Source organism: Lissotriton helveticus, chromosome 7 (assembly GCF_964261635.1).
Source record: "Lissotriton helveticus chromosome 7, aLisHel1.1, whole genome shotgun sequence".
Classification (NCBI taxonomy): domain Eukaryota; kingdom Metazoa; phylum Chordata; class Amphibia; order Caudata; family Salamandridae; genus Lissotriton; species Lissotriton helveticus.
Window position 1 is genome coordinate 383,625,935 of NC_136068.1, and position 16,824 is coordinate 383,642,758.

General features: G+C 54.4%; 1 protein-coding gene across 1 annotated transcript in view; it reads right to left on the reverse strand.

Annotated features, from left to right (window-relative positions):
• Nucleotides 1-16,824, reverse strand: part of LOC144768499 (arf-GAP with SH3 domain, ANK repeat and PH domain-containing protein 1-like) — a 1,182,076-nt gene that overhangs the window by 75,050 nt on the left and 1,090,202 nt on the right. The gene's annotated exons all lie outside the window — the stretch shown is intronic.

Consider the following 16,824-nt stretch of genomic DNA (forward strand, 5'->3'; position numbering starts at 1 on the left):
CTGCTGGTGGGGTGGGTATGGGAGCTGCTCTCTCGCTACTGCTAGTGGGGTGGGCGTGGGAGCTGCTCTCTCTCTACTGCTGGTGGGGCGGGTATGGGAGCTGCTCTCTCGCTACTGCTAGTGGGGTGGGCGTGGGAGCTGCTCTCTCTCTACTGCTGGTGGGGCGGGTATGGGAGCTGCTCTCTCGCTACTGCTAGTGGGGTGGGCGTGGGAGCTGCTCTCTCTCTACTGCTGGTGGGGCGGACATGGGAGCTGTCTCTCTCTACTGCTGGTGGGGCGGGTATGGGAGCTGCTCTCTCGCTACTGCTAGTGGGGTGGGCGTGGGTGGGAGCTGCTCTCTCTACTGCTGGTGGGGTGGACATGGGAACTGTCTCTCTCTACTGCTGGTGGGGCGGGTATGGGAGCTGCTCTCGCTACTGCTAGTGGGGTGGGCGTGGGAGCTGCTCTCTCTCTACTGCTGGTGGGGCGGACATGGGAGCTGTCTCTCTCTACTGCTGGTGGGGCGGGTATGGGAGCTGCTCTCTCGCTACTGCTAGTGGGGTGGGCGTGGGTGGGAGCTGCTCTCTCTCTCTACTGCTGGTGGGGTGGACATGGGAGCTGTCTCTCTCTACTGCTGGTGGGGCGGACGTGGGAGCTGTCTCTCTCTACTGCTGGTGGGGCGGGTATGGGAGCTGCTCTCTCGCTACTGCTAGTGGGGTGGGCGTGGGTGGGAGCTGCTCTCTCTCTCTACTGCTGGTGGGGTGGACATGGGAGCTGTCTCTCTCTACTGCTGGTGGCGCGGACATGGGAGCTGCTCTCTCGCTACTGCTAGTGGGGTGGGCGTGGGAGCTGCTCTCTCTCTACTGCTGGTGGGGCGGACATGTGAGCTGTCTCTCTCTACTGCTGGTGGGGCGGGTATGGGAGCTGCTCTCTCGCTACTGCTAGTGGGGTGGGCGTGGGTGGGAGCTGCTCTCTCTCTCTACTGCTGGTGGGGTGGACATGGGAGCTGTCTCTCTCTACTGCTGGTGGGGCGGACGTGGGAGCTGTCTCTCTCTACTGCTGGTGGGCGGGTATGGGAGCTGCTCTCTCGCTACTGCTGGTGGGGCGGACATGGGAGCTGTCTCTACTGCTGGTGAGGCGGGTATGGGAGCTGCTCTCTCTCTACTGCTCGTGGGGCGGACATGGGAGCTGTCTCTCTCTACTGCTGGTGGGGTGGGGGTGGGAGCTGCTCTCTCTACTGCTGGTGGGGAGGACATGGGAGCTGTCTCTACTGCTGGTGAGGCGGGTATGGGAGCTGCTCTCTCTCTACTGCTCGTGGGGCGGACATGGGAGCTGTCTCTCTCTACTGCTGGTGGGGTGGGGGTGGGAGCTGCTCTCTCTCTACTGCTGGTGGGCGTGGGAGCTGCTCTTTCTCTACTGCTAGTGGGGTGGGCGCGGCTCTCTCTACTGCTGGTGGGGCGGATATGGGAGCTGTCTCTCTCTACTACTGGTGGGGCGGGTATGGGAGCTGCTCTCTCGCTACTGCTGGTGGGGTGGGCGTGGGAGCTGCTCTCTCTCTCTACTGGTGGTGGGGCGGACATGGGAGCTGTCTACTGCTGGTGAGGCAGGTATGGGAGCTGCTCTCTCGCTACTGCTGGTGGGGTGGGCATGGGAGCTCCTCTCTCTCTACTGCTGGAGGGGCGGACATGGGAGCTGTCTCTCTCTACTGCTGGTGGGGTGGGCGTGGGAGCTGCTCTCTACTGCTGGTCAGGTGGGCGTGGGAGCTGCTCACTCTACTGCTAATGGGGCGGGTGTGGGAACTGCTCTCTACTACTGGTGGGGTGGGCGTGGGAGCTGCTCTATCTCTACTGCTGGTGGGGTGGGTGTGGGAGCTGCTCTCTATCTACTGCTAGTGGGGAAGGCGTGGGAGCTGTTCTCTTTCCTGCTGGTGGTGAAGGAGCCGGAGCTGCTCTCTCTCTACTGCTTGTGGGGCGGACATGGGAGCTGTCTCTCTCTACTGCTGGTGGGTGTGGGAGCTGCGCTCTCTCTACTACTGGTGGGGCGGACATGGGAGTTGTCTCTCTACTGCTTGTGGGGTGGGTGTGGGAGCTGCTCTCTCGCTACTGCTGGTGGGGCGGACATAGGAGCTTTCTCTCTACTGCTGGTGGGGTGGGCGTGGGAACTGCTCTCTATCTACTGCTGGTGGGATGGGCATGGGAGCTGCTCTCTCTCTACTGCTGGTGGGGTGGGCGTGGCAACTGCTCTCTCTCTCTACGGCTAGTGGGGCGGGCGTGGGAACTGCTCTCTACTACTGGTGGGGTGGGCATGGGAGCTGCTCTCTCTCTCTCTCTCTACTGCTGGTGGGGTGGGCGTGGGAGCTGCTATCTCTCTACTGCTAGTGGGGAAGGCGTGGGAGCTGCTCTCTCTCTACTGGTGGTGGGGCGGACATGGGAGCTGTCTACTGCTGGTGAGGCAGGTATGGGAGCTGCTCTCTCGCTACTGCTGGTGGGGTGGGCATGGGAGCTCCTCTCTCTCTACTGCTGGAGGGGCGGACATGGGAGCTGTCTCTCTCTACTGCTGGTGGGGTGGGCGTGGGAGCTGCTCTCTACTGCTGGTCAGGTGGGCGTGGGAGCTGCTCTCTCTACTGCTAATGGGGCGGGTGTGGGAACTGCTCTCTACTACTGGTGGGGTGGGCGTGGGAGCTGCTCTATCTCTACTGCTAGTGGGGAAGGCGTGGGAGCTGCTCTCTTTCCTGCTGGTGGTGAAGGAGCCGGAGCTGCTCTCTCTCTACTGCTTGTGGGGCGGACATGGGAGCTGTCTCTCTCTACTGCTGGTGGGTGTGGGAGCTGCGCTCTCTCTACTACTGGTGGGGAGGACATGGGAGTTGTCTCTCTACTGCTTGTGGGGTGGGCGTGGGAGCTGCTCTCTCGCTACTGCTGGTGGGGCGGACATAGGAGCTTTCTCTCTACTGCTGGTGGGGTGGGCGTGGGAACTGCTCTCTATCTACTGCTGGTGGGATGGGCATGGGAGCTGCTCTCTCTCTACTGCTGGTGGGGTGGGCGTGGGAACTGCTCTCTCTCTCTACGGCTAGTGGGGCGGGCGTGGGAACTGCTCTCTACTACTGGTGGGGTGGGCATGGGAGCTGCTCTCTCTCTCTCTCTCTCTACTGCTGGTGGGGTGGGCATGGGAGCTGCTCTCTCTCTCTCTATTGCTGGTAGGGCAGGCGTGGGAGCTGCTCTCTCTTCTTTCCTGCTGGTGGTGAAGGAGTGGGAGCTACTCTCTCTCTACTGCTGGTGGGGCGGACATGGGAGCGGTCTCTCACTACAGCTGGAGGGGTGGGCGTGGGAGCTGTTCTCGCTCTACTGCTGGTGGGGCGGACATGGGAGTTGTCTCTCTCTACTGCTGGTGGGGTGGGCGTGGGAGCTGCTCTCTCGCTACTGCTGGTGGGGTGGGCGTGGGAACTGCTCTCTCTCTACTGCTGGTGGGGCAGACATGCGAGCGGTCTCTACTGCTAGTGGGGTGGGCGTGGGAGCTGCTCTCTCTCTCTACTGCTGGTGGGCGTGGGAGCTGCTCTCTCTCTCAACTGCTGGTGGGGTGGACGTGAGAGCTGCTATCTCTCTACTGCTAGTGGGGAAGACGTGGGGGCTGCTATCTCTCTACTGCTAGTGGGGAAGGTGTGGGAGCTACTCTCTCTCTACTGCTGGTAGGGCAGGCGTGGGAGCTGCTCTCTCTCTTTACTGCTGGTGGTGAAGGAGTGGGAGCTGCTCTCTCTCTACTGCTGGTGGGACGGGTGAGGGAGCTGCTCTCTCTCTACTGCAGGTGGGGTGGGCGTGGGAGCTGCTCCCTACTACTGGTGGGGTGGCGTGGGAGCTGCTCTCTCTCTACTGGCTGGTGGGGTGGGCGTGGGAGCTGCTCTCTCTACTGCTGGTGGGGTGGGCATGGGAGCTGCTCTCTCTCTACTGCTGCTGGGGTCGACATGGGAGTTATCTCTACTGCTGGTGGGGTGGGCGTGGGAGCTGCTCTCTCTCTTTACTGCTGGTGCTGAAGGAGTGGGAGCTGCTCTCTCTCTACTGCTGGTGGGACGGGTGAGGGAGCTGCTATCTCTCTACTGCTAGTGGGGAAGGCGTGGGAGCTGCTCTCTCTCTCTATTGCTGGTAGGGCAGGCGTGGGAGCTGCTCTCTCTTCTTTCCTGCTGGTGGTGAAGGAGTGGGAGCTACTCTCTCTCTACTGCTGGTGGGGCGGACATGGGAGCGGTCTCTCACTACAGCTGGTGGGGTGGGCGTGGGAGCTGTTCTCTCTCTACTGCTGGTGGGGCGGACATGGGAGTTGTCTCTCTCTACTGCTGGTGGGGTGGGCGTGGGAGCTGCTCTCTCACTACTGCTGGTGGGGCAGACATGCGAGCGGTCTCTACTGCTGGTGGGGTGGGCGTGGGAGCTGCTCTCTCTCTCTACTGCTGGTGGGCGTGGGAGCTGCTCTCTCTTTACTGCTGGTGGTGAAGGCGTGGGAGCTGCTATCTCTCTACTGCTAGTGGGGAAGGTGTGGGAGCTACTCTCTCTCTCTACTGCTGGTAGGGCAGGCGTGGGAGCTGCTCTCTCTCTTTACTGCTGGTGGTGAAGGAGTGGGAGCTGCTCTCTCTCTACTGCTGGTGGGACGGGTGAGGGAGCTGCTCTCTCTCTACTGCTGGTGGGGCAGGCATGGGAGAGGCTCTCTCTCTCTACTGCTGGTGGGGTGGACATGGGAGTTATCTCTACTGCTGGTAGGGTGGGCGTGGGAGCTGCTCTCTCGCTACTGCTGGTGGGGCGGACATGGGAGCTGTCTCTACTGCAGGTGGGGTGGGCGTGGGAGCTGCTCCCTACTACTGGTGGGGTGGCGTGGGAGCTGCTCTCTCTCTACTGGCTGGTGGGGTGGGCATGGGAGCTGCTCTCTCTACTGCTGGTGGGGTGGGCATGGGAGCTGCTCTCTCTCTGCTGCTGGTGGGGTGGGCATGGGAGCTGCTCTCTAATGCTGTTGGGGCAGGCATGGGAGAGGCTCTCTCGCTCTACTGCTAGTGGGGTGGACATGGGAGCTCTCTCTTTACTGCTGGTGGGGTGGGCGTGGGAGCTGCTCTCTCTCTACTGCTGGTGGGATGGGCATGGGAGCTGCTCTCTCTACTTCTGGTGGGACGGACATGGGAGCTGTCTCTCTACTGCTGGTGGGGCGGGTATGGGAGCTGCTCTCTCGCTACTGCTGGTGGGGTGGGCGTGGGAGCTGCTCTCTCTCTACTGCTGGTGGGATGGGCATGGGAGCTGCTCTCTCTACTTCTGGTGGGACGGACATGGGAGCTGTCTCTCTACTGCTGGTGGGGCGGGTATGGGAGCTGCTCTCTCGCTACTGCTGGTGGGGTGGGTGTGGGAGCTGCTCTCTCTCTACTGCTGGTGGGGCAGACATGGGAGCTGTCTCTCTCTACTGCTGGTGGGGTGAGCGTGGGAGCTGCTCTCTCTCTACTGCTGGTGGGGTCGGCGTGGGAGATGCTCTGTAATGTAATGCGGTATTTATAAAGCGCGTACTGTCGTTCCGAAAGGAGCATCCTGGCGCTGATGTGCAACGAGAAACTAAGCTGGAGAAAGTTAGATTGCAGCCCAGACCACTGAGGCCTTTGCTTTAAAATTCCATGTTTTCAGATACTTGCGGAAGTACTACTCTCTCTCTACTGCTGGTGGGGTGGGCGTGGGAGCTGCTCTCTCTCTCTACTGCTAGTGGGGCGGGTGTGGGAACTGCTCTCTACTACTGGTGGGGTGGGCGTGGGAGCTGCTCTCTCTCTCCTGCTGGTGGGGTGGGCGCTGCTATCTCTCTACTGCTAGTGGGGAAGGCGTGGGAGCTGCTCTCTCTCTCTACTGCTGGTAGGGCAGGCGTGGGAGCTGCTCTCTCTCTTTCCTGCTGGTGATGAAGGAGTGGGAGCTGCTCTCTCACTACTGCTGGTGGGGTGGGCGTGGGAGCTGCTCTCTCTCTACTGGTGGTGGGGTGGACATGGGAGCTGTCTCTCTCTACTGCTGGTGGGGTGGGCGTGGGAGCTGCTCTCTACTGCTGGTGGGATGGGCGTGGGGGCTGCTCTCTCACTACTGCTGGTGGGGTGAGCGTGGGAGCTGTGCTCTCTCTACTGCTGGTGGGGCGGACATGGGAGTTGTCTCTCTACTGCTGGTGGGGTGGGCTTGGGAGCTGCTCTCTCTCTACTGCTGGTGGGCGTGGGAGCTGCTCTCTACTACTGGTGGGGTGGGCATGGGAGCTGCTCTCTCTCTCTACTGCTGGTGGGGTGGGCGTGGGAGCTGCTATCTCTCTACTGCTGGTGGTGAACGAGTGGGAGCTGCTCTCTCTCTACTGCTGGTGGGGCGGACATGGGAGCTGTCTCTCTCTACTGCTGGTGGGGTGGGAATGGGAGCTGCTCTCTCTCTATTGCTGGTGGGGCGGACATGGAAGTTGTCTCTCTACTGCTGGTGGGGTGGGCGTGGGAGCTGCGCTCTCGCTACTGCTGGTGGGGTGGGCGTGGGAGCTGCGCTCTCGCTACTGCTGGTGGGGTGGGCGTGGGAGCTGCTCTCTCTCTACTGCTGGTGGGGCGGACGTGGGAGCTGTCTCTCTCTACTGCTGGTGGGGTGGGCATGGGAGCTGCTCTCTTTCTACTGCTGGTGGGTGTGGGAGCTGCTCTCTCTCTACTGCTGGTGGGTGTGGGAGCTGCTCTCTCTCTTTACTGCTGGTGGGGTGGACGTGGGAGCTGCTATCTCTCTACTGCTAGTGGGGAAGGCGTGGGAGCTGCTATCACTCTACAGCTAGTGGGGAAGGTGTGGGAGCTGCTCTCTCTCTCTCTACTGCTGATAGGGCAGGCGTGGGAGCTGCTCTCTCTCTACTGCAGGTGGGGTGGGCATAGGAGCTGCTCCCTACTACTGGTGGGGTGGGCGTGGGAGCTGCTCTCTCTCTACTGCTGGTGGGGTGGGAGTGGGAGCTGCTCTCTCTCTACTGCTGGTGGGGTGGGCATGGAAGCTGCTCTCTCTCTACTGCTGGTGGGGCAGGCATGGGAGAGGCTCTCTCTCTCTACTGCTGGTGGGGTGGACATGGGAGTTATCTCTACTGCTGGTGGGGTGGGCGTGGGAGCTGCTCTCTCGCTACTGCTGGTGGGGCGGACATGGGAGCTGTCTCTACTGCTGGTGGGGTGGGCGTGGGAACTGCTCTCTATCTACTGCTGGTGGGGTGGGCATGGGAGCTGCTCTCTCTCTACTGCTGGTGGGGTGGGCATGGGAGCTGCTCTCTCTCTCTCTACTGCTAGTGGGGTGGGTGTGGGAACTGCTCTCTACTACTGGTGGGGTGGGCATGGGAGCTGCTCTCTCTCTCTCTCTCTACTGCTGGTGGGATGGATGTGGGAGCTGCTATCTCTCTACTGCTAGTGGGGAAGGCGTGGGAGCTGCTCTCTCTCTCTACTGCTGGTAGGGCAGGTATGGGAGCTGCTCTGTCTTTCCTGCTGGTGGCGAAGGAGTGGGAGCTGCTCTCGCTCTACTGCTGGTGGGGCGGACATCGGAGCTGTCTCTCTCTACTGCTGGTGGGGTGGGCATGGGAGCTGCTCTCTCTCTACTGCTGGTGGGGCGGTGATAGGTTTCATTTTCCGATGCCCCGCCCACCGACATTTACGTTTATGAGTTAGCATAATGTGTCTAATGATGTATTCATATATACATTTACGTTTATATTCTCCATTTCATTATTCATTTATGCGTGTGATGTTATTCAAATTTCTTAGCTTAGCCTGTGTGCCACCATTTTAGGTTGCTTCTCTCTGCGTGCGAGTCGCACTCGCTCACTTCCCCTCCCGTAGGAATATGAAAAACCCTGAACGCAGCAGTTCTTGTTTCTTAGCTAACTGTGATCGAAACTAATAACAAAAACTCTTATCAGTCATGTTCTCATGCGCTACAGATGCTGAGGCCCGGCTCCGTGGCCTTGGGCAGAGATAACCAAATGTTGCTACTGCAGGTGCAGATGCCTCTTGTATGAGGCCATTGTTCGCCCTCTCCGGGGTCCAGTACTTTTCCAGTATGGGTGTGTTTTACGTTGCTGTACCATGTTATAATGTATTGCTGTGATGAGATGAGTCAGTCCTCTTGGCGCACTCTTAGGGGTGAGGTCGGACAGGGCCCTCTCATATGGGAGTCTGTGGCCTAATAAAATACTTTGTTTATTCTTCTGCACTGACCGGCTGACTTCTTACTTTGTGATTATAGGTGAGTGCGGTAAGTCACTCGGGTGGATTTGAGCCACGCTTATCAGATGGCGCCCGAACAGGTACCCCGCGATAAGGATCTTTCTCACCCGTAAGTGGGTAGCAGAAGGCCGGGGACCCTCTGGTCGGCACGGTGGGTCTGGGTACCCACTTTGATGCCGAGCTTGTTTCTCACAGCGCTGCCCCACCCTGCTGATCGGGAGAGGTCCCGGTTCATAATCCTGAGCCGGGGTCCGGAAGGCGGAACTTTGGAGCTGACTGTGCTGGTCCCAGCAGCTGGCGGTGGAGAACGTTAGAGGTCGGTACCGCGTATAGAAGGTGAGTGGTCCGACTGTTGATTGAGGGAGCTGGGATGCTCCAAGAGGCCGGTGTGTCTTCGAAACCGGTGTGTCTCTAGTGGTTGGAGGAGCCTGTGTGCTCCTGGGGCTAGTGTGCGCCGGGGAACTCAGAGTGCGAGTGGTGCTCTGACAGACTTGGCGGAGGTTGGGTGGACGCTTGTTTGTGGTCATCCGACCGGATGGTACTGCGGTCGAGGTGTGGCTCATTGCGGGTGAATTCTGGGACTCACCCGAACCCCTAGCGTGTGTGGTACGTTGAGAGCGGGTCCCGGGTCTCCCATGGTAAAGTGCGCAGCGATCTGTAGTGCCGCCCGGGTGGCGGATGTGTTTCCCAACCTCGGAACAGCAAGTGTACTGTTCGGTCTGCGGTAGGGTCCAGGTTCCCCAGGACTTGGTCGACGGGCCTTGTCCCATTTTGGTAACACGTGTTTGGCAGGGATTTGATGCATAGGAAGCGCGAATGTATGTGTCTAGTAGTGATTGTGCGTTCTGGGTGTTGGTGAGAGGGTGAATGTGAACTTCGTGTTGATGTGTGTAATTGATTGGCTGTGAAGATGCCGTGTTTCAGTAAGCTACGGTGCCTCGGGTGCTGCTGCGGCGCCTCGGACACTAGATTGGCTGAGAGCCAACACGCCCCAGTGGAGGGCTCACCTAATTTCCAGATGTATGTTAAACATGGATTGACTCCGATTTTGTTCAATACTTTGAGGCACAAATACACAAAGGGTAACGTAGATTTGCAATGGCCGTTGACTGGTTCCTTCGATGTGGCAAAATTAGATTATTTGCAGGACAGATTATTTGCTAAGCGTAGTCGCCAGAGTATGTTCGATTCCTTGAGGATGTGGCAGAAAGAAGTAAGGGAACGACAGATTAGAGAAGAGAAAGTGGCTCAGAAGAGAGCAGCGCAGACGATGGCACAAAAGGCGAGAGAACATACTAAAAAAGAGAATGAGATACAGATTGAGCGCGCAGACAGACGTCATCGGTTACAGATGGATAAAAGCTATGTAGTAAGAGAGGAAGAGCAGGATGAGATGGAGGACATTTTGAATGCTTGGCCCACTCCCCCGTATGCTCCGCAATCATTGTACCCCGTGTTGACAGGGTCTTCTTCCCCAGCGGTGGTTTCAGTTCCACAAACGTCCGGCACCCCCACTTCCTCTGTTTTGGCCCCTACTTTGTTGAGAGATGTTGAACAAGCATTGTCTTCTGTCACTTCTTCTGTGACTGCGCCCTTGGTTTCTCTCTTCGCGGGGAGTTCACCCGCCCCCTCCGTGATCTCCTCTGCAGCTCCCACTGTTTCTGCTAGCGCCACCCCCCAAGGTGAGTTGACGACCCCGATTCGAGGTGCTGGAAGTGGACTATTTTCCCAAGTACGTAAATTGCTTACACGTTCTGCTGTTGGGTTGGATGAAAAAACGATAGTGGCTAATCAGGCTTGTCAGTGGGCTAGGAGTCCTATTTATACACTGGAAGACATCTGGTCCACTATGAAGGATTATGAGCCTCTGATGCAGCAGCATGCTTTATGGCATATGTCAACGACGCTGATGGCGTTTTGGGAACAGGGTTATGGTGGAACGGCGCCCCAGGTTCTTTATGACATTAAGGACAGAGCCTATAGGGCTAATACTAGTGTGAGGGATGTGGTACAGAGTGTGCGGATTTTGCTGGAATATAGAAATGAATTGCCGTCAGCAGGAGGGCCCTCTTTTTCTGAAGTGCATCCAATGCGCTAAGTTCACCCTATTTTCCATCCTGAAGTGCCTGAAGTGGTAGACCCAGTAACTCATAATGTGACCAGAGCTCGTGTGGAGGCTCGTTTCCAGGAACAGTGGGTATACACACCTTGGAAACTGAGCGAGGTGTTGGCGCTGAAAGCGCAGTTGCCCGACACAAGAAAAAACCCGACAGCCTATTACAAAGAATTGACGGAAGCAGCTTCCTCGACGGTTATGACTTTAGCTGACATAGAATTGTTCTTTGGACTACTGGTTCCGGTGGATGTGTGGAGGCAAGTGAAGTGGACGGATCATGTGGAGGAATTGGGAGGTACTTGGGAGGAATTTAAGGACTGGGACAAGGAACGGAAGCCAGGGGAAAAACCGAAACCTGAGATCTTAGCATTACCGGGGCGAATAATAAAATGTATGCACTCTTTTATTCCTCCAAAGAAGGCGGATTGGGATAAGTTGACTGCATGTAGACAAAAGAAGGATGAAGCGGTTTCGGATTTTTTCACTCGTTTCGAGGAAGCCTTTATGGATTTTAGTGGTCAGGATCTCTCTTAGGATGGGGACTTGCGGCTTTTCGTGAATAGGTTTGTAACTAACTTGTTACCAGAAATATCGGCTAGATTACAGGCATCGGAGAGCACGTGGACGACATCCACCCCCTCTGGTATTCTGAGTATGGCTCAGTACTATGAACATAGTGAGAACGAGAACAAAGACAGACAGGAAAAGAAAGCCAAAGATTTGAAGACCAGGGTGCTGCTGCAGCAGGTGTCGAAGGGTCGGGGACGTGGAGCCCCACCTATGATAGCGGGTCGAGGTGGAAGTAGTTCTGGAAGGGGAGAGAAGAGAGAGCGTTTGGGGCAGAATCAGTGTGCGAACTGCAAATGGGAGGGGCACTGGTGGAGGGATTGTCCGGAGATTCGGTCCAATGTTGGACCAGGCAGAGGTAGAGGTCACGGTGAATTTCGCAGGGATGACAGACAGTTTGTTGAAGGAAGGCGACCAGGGAGAAATTGCTTTGATGAAGAGTGGGACCAACAACATTTTCAAACTGAAGGTGACCATGGCAGAGACAGACAATACTACAATGATGCATATGCATTGGATGACTTGACTTGTTTCTCCCATAACTAGGACAGCGTAGGACAGAGCATGGGACCAGTTTCTGTGGATGTCGATCAACGAGGACCCTATGTGACTGCGGATTTGTTGGGGTCCCCTCAGAAATTTTTGGTGGACACGGGTGCTATGAAAAGCTCTGTGGCATGTTCTCAGGTCCCAGGGGCGGCTCTATCTGGCAGGAATAATGTTTCCGTATGGTTCTCAGGTACTCCGGTAATTAGCCCCATTTCTAAGCCTCTTACACTTACGATTGGTCCTTTTACTGTTGACTCTCCATTTCTTTTGACTTCGCATTGTGGCGAGAATTTGCTGGGTTTGGATTTGTTGAAGAGATTTAATGCCACTATTTACTGTTCCCCGGACGGAGTGTACGTCACTTTGGGTCCTACTGTCGCGCGTGCGCAACAGTGCTTCTCAAAGGACAAGCCCCTTCCAGCTGAGTTTGTGGGAATTCCAGAAACTTTGTGGGCCAGTGGTGATAAGGATGTGGGAAAGATGGATATTGCACCAGTGTCCATCAAGGTTAAGGTGGGAGCACGATTGCCACGAATACCGCAGTACAAGATATCTGGGGATGGTGAAAGGGCTTTGCTACAAATAATACAGGATTTGATACGGTAAGGTGTAGTGGAGGAGACAGACTCTAACATTTGTAATAGCCCCCTTCTCCCGATCCTTAAGAGGCCTTCTGCTGATGCAAGTGATGGTGCACCTGATGTCTATCGATTTGTGATTGATTTATGCCACATTAATAAGGTGGTTGAGCCCCAATATCCGGTGGTCTCTGACATTACCACGATTTTGACAATGATCCCTCCCACAGCCAGATATTTCTGTTTTAGATTTGAAAAACGCTTTCTTTAGTATTCCGGTACACCCTGACAGCCGTTATCTTTTCGGATTCTCATTGGCTGGCCGCAGCTTCAGATTTTGTAGAATTCCTCAAGGCTATACTGAGAGCCCCAGCATTTATAGTCAAGCTTTGAAGGCTCAATTGGATGATTTGGAACTCCCCAAAGGCAATGTTTTATTGCAATATGTAGATGATATTCTTATAGCATCTGACACCGAAGATGGGTGTCGAGATGCCACAGTTAAACTGTTGCACCATTTGGCTCGACATGGACACAAAGTGTCCCTTCCTAAATTTCAATACTGTCGACAGGAGGTTACCTACTTAGGTCATCTCCTATCGAAGGAGGGGAGGAGGTTGACACCGGAGCGCATTAAGGCGATAACTAACATGGCTGTACCTAACACGCAGTGAGAGGTGCGAGCGTTCTTGGGCATAACATCGTATTGTCGCCAGTGGATACCCAATTATGCTTTACTAACCAAACCCCTTCTGTATCCGACTACTAAGGAGGTGCGCGAACCCCTACCCTGGACTCCAGCATGTCAAGAAGCTTTTGAGTTACTAAAAACTGCTTTGTGTTCTGCACCTGTTTTGGGAACTCCTGATTACCAGAAGCCTTTTGTGCTTTATGTACATGAGGCGGAAGGTTGCGCGTTGTCTGTCCTAACTCAATGTTTTGGAGGGAAACAGAGACCTTGTGCTTATTTTTCTGCTATGCTTGACGATGTGGCGAGAGCGTTGCCGAGCTGTCTAAGGGCTACAGCGGCTGCTGCGGTCTCAATTAGACAATCGGCGGGGCTCGTGCTGGGTTCAGATCTCACAGTGATGGTACCGCATGCTGTGGATATTTTATTGAACAGGACGCAGAAGCAGCATTTAACTAGTGCTCATCTTACTGGTTATGAGATGACATTATTCGCACCCCATGTTACGATTAAAAGATGTGCCACTTTGAACCCGGCCACGTTGCTACCCATCCCTTCAGAATAGGACGATGAAGTCCATGATTGTTTGTTTCGGACAGAGGAGGAGACGAAGGGAAGGATAGATTTAACGGACACCCCCTAGATGATGCCGACGGGGAGCTGTATGTTGATGGTTCCTGTTTTAAACTTGCGGATGGTACCTCAACTGCAGCATACGCAGTCACAACATTGAAAACAGTGGTGGAGACTTCTAGGGTCCCGTACCACTCAGCCCAAGCGGCGGAAATAATAGCATTGATGCAAGCGTGTGAATTGGGTGAAGGACTGGACTTGAATATTTACACTGACAGCCAATATGCCTTCGGCGTGGCTCATAGTTACGGGCGACTGTGGGCAGAAAGGGGTTTTTTGACATCACACGGACAAAGGATTCAGAATGGTCCATTGATATTATGACTATTGACAGCATTGACGCTTCCCAAATGATTGGCTGTGATCAAATGTAGTGCACACAAAGCGGTGGTGGATGATGTAGGACGTGGCAATGCATTTGCAGATCAGGCAGCTAAGGAGACAGCTAGGACAAAACTCCCACGAATGTTTGTGGCAGCACCAGCTAGGTGGGTACCGGACGTTGACATGTTTATGAATACTGTACAAAGTGTGCAAAACATACAGGAAAAAGCGACTGAGGATGAGTCGAGGACATGAAAGGATGGTGGGGGGGCGGTTGGACTCGGATGAGTGTTGGACGAATGTCTCAGACAAAAGACGATGGTTACTCCCGGACGCATATGTCCTCCCAGTGGTGATAATGGCTCATGGGTCAGCTCATATTAGTGCAAAAGGAATATGTAAATTACTAGACCCAGTGTGGAGTAATAAGAACATTTCCAAGGTGGCGACACATTTAGTGCAGCAGTGCATGGTTTGTTTGAGACATAATCCTGGAAAGGGAACACCTGTTCCGGTTGGCAATTTTGCTCCCCCTACCTTTCCTTTTGAAGTGATCCAAATGGATTATATTGAAATGGAGAGAGTTAACAACCTCAAGTACGTCTTGGTGGTGGTATGTTCTTTTAGTAGGTGGGTGGAGGCTTTCCCAACTAAGGATTGTACGGCTATCTTCAAGGCTAAGATGTTAATCAAAGAGTATTTTTCACGATACGGATTGCCCCGGGTGATCTGGAGTGACAACGGCACATCTTTTAATGCCGAATTGATGAAACAGATATGTAAGGGACTACAAATTTCACAGAAATTCCATGCAGCCCGACATCCCCAGGCTGCAGGTTTGGTTGAGAGGTTCAACGGTACTTTGAAGTTAAAGATGGCCAAGATACAAGAGAGTACAGGGTTACGTTGGCCAGATGCACTTCCCCTGGCTTTGCTTTCCACTAGAGTGACAGTTAATTCCAAGACAGGTGTCTCACCCCACAAGCTTATTTTCGGCCGTCCGGCCAACGTGTGGGGTGTCCCTAGGCCTAAATGTTTCTCGGAAATAGAATATCCTTTGTTGATAGATTACCTGCATGCTTTGACTAAAGATCTTCGTTCTGTTCATCAGCAGGTAGCAGACACTCTGAAGCCGCTGCCGGAGGGGAAAGGACACACCATACAACCCGGGGATTGGGTTGTCATCAAGAAGTACCAGCGGAAGTCCTGCTTGGATCAAAGGTGGTCGGAGCCGAGGCAAGTGCTCCTCACCACCCGCACCGCACTCCGGATCCAGGGCCGCAAGGCGTGGACGCATGCGTCACACGTCAAGCGTGTCCCCCTGCCACTGCCATATGACGAATGGGTGAGAAACGGCGACGCTGACGACGAATGTGAAGCAGTTCCTCGGTACATACCCTTCTCGGATGCTTTGTTGAGGGGTGAGGAGCCGGATCAAAGAGGAGAGAGGCTGGCTCTGATTGCAAGTGGTGAGGCCTCTCCTAATCACAGTGAGCAAACGTCAGCGGATAAGTCCCCTGCCATTGAGCCCCCCATTCTGTTCACAGATCCAGAGGTGCGAGGGAGCACTCGTTATAATCTGCGGCCCAGGAAAGGAAGGAAGGAGAACTGAGCACTGGAAGAAGGGCTAATTTAGGGACTTAGAAGAGAACTGTGCTGAAGAATAGTTAAGTGTTAGGGATGGACTGCTGGTAAGAGCCCTGGTGCACTGTCAAGACATTGTCAGATGGGACACTAGGATTGCACCTGGGCCCGGATTAAGTGCTCCTGAGTTGCAAAAGCTGTGCGACTCCGTCCTGGGATTAGGGAACGAACAATAGAAGCCTGCCTGTGAGGCTTTAACGGACACAGGGAGAAGATCCCTTCTGAGGGAGAAGACTCCCCCCTGGCTGGCTTCGGTGTGACTGTGACTGTTTTGATTACCTTTTTAGTTTAGTTTTAGACTTTTTAGTTAGGGAATATGTACCCCTTTGGCCGTCCTATTCCAGAGGAGGAGCAGCCTTTTGCAGCTCCTCGTAGATCAGAACCCGACTCTACATGGTTTTCTCTGTCATGGAAAGGGAAGATTGTGGCCATTGTAATACTCATCATTGTATTTTTAATAGTTCTTGGAATACTGTTCTTCCTAGATGAAGCCTATCCTGTTCACATGTTTATCCCTACCCCTTCTGCCCTTCCCGAACACCACATGGTTACCGTTGATTATGGCGAACAATGCTTGCGAAAAGGTTACCGTGATAATGTTTTTATCAAGACTTTACATCATGCTCATGCTGTGTATAATGTGAAAGATTGTTGGGTTTGTGGGTTGCTACCTTCTGCTGCCTATAAAAAGGATAGGTTGTTGGCACTCCCTTTAACTCCTGTGAATAGTTGTGTGGGATGGTACACTTTATTTGGCATGGTGAAATTCTTTCAACAACCTGACCTTCTAGATCCTCGATTACCTAGCAAGCGTTCTACTTTGACAATGCGGGTACGCCCTATGCCAACCTCTTCTCTAGGACAATTGTTTAATGACAGACGTTTTGATCAGACATTTATGGAAACATGCTCGAAGAAAGTGGGACGATTTGTGACTCCTAACGACACTGACAAAGTTAGGGAGAGTTTCCTACAGTTGAACTCTTCTCTGGCTTATAGACACCCTCCTGTGACAAATGATAGTAGTCATTCTTTGGTGCCCCTGGCAGTTGTTGGGCCCTCACCATCCTTCTGTATCCTGGGGAGGGGCCCTGTAAAGGTTGGGGATAGTTCTTGTAACATGACTGCCTCAATTAGCTTGCCCCTTAGTCCTTCATTTGTTTGTGGAGAAAATGGATACCTGTAGTTGCCCGAGGGTTGGGGTGGAGTCTGTTATCTGGCTTATCTATTTCCTCCTGTCTATGTAGCACCCTCAGACTATCATAAGACTCATCGTCGGTTTGCTATAATGCCCGGACAGCGTAAAAGGAGGGCACTCCAAGTTGAGGATGTCGATCAAACTGATACCTCTTTGCAGCAATGGACAGATTTCTCTAAGGGTTTACTGTCATTCTGGGGTCCCATATTTAATAGCAGGGCTATTCGGAGACTGTCAAGGGTGATGGAAAAGGTAGTGAACACTGAGGCTGACATAGCAGCTAATATGTCCGTTGAGATGCAGGCTATGAGATTATTTACGATCCAGAATAGGATGGTGCTTGAC